This window comes from Athene cunicularia (assembly GCF_003259725.1).
Source record: "Athene cunicularia isolate RWA chromosome 11 unlocalized genomic scaffold, athCun1 chr11_part1, whole genome shotgun sequence".
Lineage (NCBI taxonomy): Eukaryota > Metazoa > Chordata > Aves > Strigiformes > Strigidae > Athene > Athene cunicularia.
Window position 1 is genome coordinate 947,691 of NW_020799113.1, and position 4,036 is coordinate 951,726.

Consider the following 4,036-nt stretch of genomic DNA (forward strand, 5'->3'; position numbering starts at 1 on the left):
AGGTTTGTCGTAAGCCCCAGCTGTGAGAAGATCCACCACCTCTGCAGAGGACAAGAAGCCCTTCCACCACTCCCGTCTGCAGCAGAGCTCTGCCTGGGAGACTATCCAGGGCCAAAGCTGAACCAAGGACAACTTTCCAGCCAGTGCCTCTTGGGTCTGCACCAGAGAAACCGCTGTGGTGAAGCTCTTTGCTCGTGACCAGCCACCTCAGCAAAGTTTATTCACCCAGTTACTTGAAAAACAGACGTTTTCCCTGAATTAAGGTAAATGACCACCGTTCATCCAGGACAGTTCACGTCCTTCTTTCTAGGAAAAGCAGGAGGACTGCATCCGTTGAGTAGTGTGGTTTTTGGACAGGCATTACCCCGTAAGACAACACCAAATACGGAGGGAGATTAACACTTCTAAAAAGACTAAAGTTTCCCTATTGCACGTTGTGCCGTTACCCTGCGCTCCAAGATGTGCAGAGTCAGAAGAGCTGGAGGAACACAAAGCACTAACAACCGATGACTAAGCTCCCAAAGCATCCAGAAACGAGAGCAAAAGCAGAAAGGGCTTAGGCATAGTATAAACTTGGCCATCAGCTCTCTAGAAAAAAAAAAAAAAAAAAAAGAAAAAGCAAAAACCAGCTTCGCAGAGGGAACTGCCAGCAGGTGAAAATCCCAACCCCGTAAACTCCCCCGATCGCTAACAATCAAAGCGCCACAAAACCAGAGCCAAGGGCAAGTATTCTCACCGCGTACGTACGATACGGAGCGTGCTGTTTCATTCTCGCAGCCATATATGGGAGGTTTGCCTTGTCCCCTATATATTTATCACTTTGGATGGCCTATCTCTTGGCAGCTCTCGGAGTTTCGCGTGCCAGTTTGGTATTTTGCTACTATATATGGTCAAGGGAGCAAGGGAACGTTGCCTTCGGAAGACGTGCTGTGAGTTTGCCCGAGTATGCGGTGGGAAATCTGTAAATCTAAAATCGGCTCATAAAATTAAGCTGTCCTGAATCAATTTGCAACATTCTCCACTGGGAGACATCCTAAACAATGTTCTTTTCAAGGCATTCCTGTTTGGTTTTTGGTTGTTTGGTTTTGTTGTTTTTTTTTTTTTTCCAGGACTTGCTGTTCTGCCGCTTACTCAAAGCTTCGACCAACAGACTTTTTATTGTCTTAGCCCAAACCTCCTCTTATCACTCTGTTGGATTACAGCCCTCATCCATCCCAGGCCAGGCTTCACTTTGATGAATTGATCACAGAGCTTTTGGAAGATGATACTTTAGGAGAATAAAGCCTTCCCCTCAAGTTCTGAAGTACAACAGCTGTACAGGCAACGCAAATGGCTCTCCACGGCGTAACCCCTTGGGGTGCCCGGGAGCATTTCCTAACAGAGGGGACTCTGAGGCACGCACCATAAAACGACTGTAGTTTTTATAGTGGGCTATTAGCAATAATCCATGACTATGAGTTTAATCGCCCATAATTTCCTCATTAGTGTGACTGGTTTAATCATTAAGTTTGTATCTCCTGAGAGCAGAGCAAAGCAAGTTGGGTGGCTGTGGTGACAAACGCCTGCCTCCTTATACACGTGGTCGATCCTCCTCCAACTAACCGCTGCACCCCATAGCTGTGGGTAAAAGACCTTATCTCAAGAGCAGAGAGTTGTTTTCTCTCCCGGCTCCCGAGCAGGGATGGGGATGGGGTTTCCCTCGCAGTCTTGTGTCACACTAGGAGCCCTGCAGTGACAAATGTCAGCGTCTTCTGAAACTTGGAAGCTCTTTTACAGCCTTGACAAAGACCCCTGGATGTTCACACAACTCCACTGTCACCCCAGAACTGGCCCTGCACACATTAACAAGAGCTGAGTTCCAGTTCCTAGGCACAATCATGAGTTCATAGAAATTTAATTTTTTTTTTTCCCCATTTACATGGCAGTGTAAAGAACTTCACTGTAATGTGCCACCAGGGAGAAGAGGCAACAAATTTTCTGTTCCCCAGCCAGCTGCTTCTTGCTACTAATTTCAGCACCGGGAAGGTGTTGGATAAGTTCCCCCCGTGTCCCCACGTGACACTTCAATCTGCAAACCCTGCATGCAGGCAGCAAGTCTCTCACCGCACAGTAATGCCATGCAGTGGGAAAACCTGGGATTTGGCCATCAATTTTTCCCATAGCATATTTTCTTGTATTTTATTCATTCACCCCAGAATTTAAGGCTCCTCTATGTCCCTGTTCCACAGTCTTACTAATTGCACCAGGAACAATTTCCTGCACTGATTTTTCAAGCAAAGGCTGCCAATATCTCTTTGTACTTTAAGCCACCAGGAGTACCCAGGAGATAATCTTATAAACACACAATCCAAGATAATTTTATAAAAAAAAAAAAAAAAAAAAAAAAAAACAAACCACAAAAAAACCCACCACACTGATGCATTTAAAGTGGGTAAAAACCCCTTAAACTGAGATAGTGGCGCCTATTCCACCGAGATAACAACCAGACTCATCTCATAAAAAATGCCAGTTCTTCATGTTACAGCTTTGTTCTGCGTGGCAAAACAAATTTTCACGTGCCCTCCTGGGATCGTGTACACGTGAACGCTGTCTCAAGCCAAAAGCACCGTGAATCAGGTCGTTACACAGACTAGCCAAGAGTTTTTCCTCATCACAGCCTGGATTATCAACTCCTTGCCTGCCAGAGCATTTAGCAAATGGATGTTTTGGAGAAGGTACTAAAAGGCCAAAGGGCACCTTGCGGGGAGCACAGACTGGAAATGAGGCAAAACGCTTCGTTTTCTTGGAGATAACTTATTTAAGACGACAGAGTTGGAGCACAATTCCCCCCAGGGCAATGGAGGTGCCACTCTAGAGATGGAGCCAAAGAGCCCTCCCAGAAGACCAGTACTTGTCTCATCCAGCCTTCTGCCTGCTTTGATTATTCCTCGGCCACGGGCTTGGGTTAATTCACAGCATCCCCTCCTGGAGAGCATCCTGCACAGCCCGTGCCCAGTTCTCCCTGTCACCTTTCCAGCCCCAGCATTTCTCAGCATCAACCCCTCTCCCTTTGTAGCGTGTTTCACGGCTGCCTCAAACTTTTTTCCCCGAGCTGGTTTCACCTGCTTTTCCACCAGCTCACACTCTCAATAAAAACCTAACTGCTTTCCTTATTACACCCACACCACCCTGTAAGTACAGTAGTCCAGAAGAAGGTTAAGTAAACCCTCTCAGAAGTGGGCAAGTACTTTTTTTCCCCCCCCCAATTTTATTTCTTTCCCAAATCACAGTCCGTGGCCCCGTTTATGAAACGCTACCCAGGGGGTACAGTAGGAAATGGAGTTTGTGATTCATTAAAGGACACTGATCCTTTTGCTTCAGTCCCAATCAGGACACAATGCCAGCCTGGGATGCTGGTCCTCACCTAATACCCTTGTAATCTCAGGCCCTGTTCGGGGGAAATCCGAGGTAGTTTTGCCCTCATTAAATGAGAGAAAACTATTTCCCGTTTCCTGCAGGTTGGAGCATGCACAGAAGCAGGTGTAGGGTGGCAGCTGCCTGATGAATTTGCATGTGAGCTAGTCTAAGCTAACCTGTTTGTGCAGCTCTACCTTTAAAAAAAAAAAAAAAAAGTAGTCTCAAGTAAAATAAAAAAATTGGAATTTTTTTATAAATTGCTTTCAGAATTGCTTGCTCCAAATTGTTGTATGATTTCTGCAGGATGTTTTTTCTCAGGAGTGTCCAAAGCTCCACAGTGATCCCAAATTGCAGGTTGACAGTCTGCCAGCTCCTTCCCCCAGGCCTTCAAAAAGCACGTTTTTACAGGCTACACACCAGCCAGGGAGCTGGCATTTCTAAACACAATCGCTAATGGAAAAAGAGAAAAAAGAAAAAAAAAAAAAAGAGAGAGAAGAGAAAAGGGAAAAAGAGAGAAGAGAAAAGGGGAAAAAAGAGAAGAGAAAAGGGGAAAAAAGAGAAGAGAAAAGGGGAAAAAAAGAGAAGAGAAAAGGGGAAAAAAAGAGAAGAGAAAAGGGGAAAAAAAGAGAAGAGAAAAGGG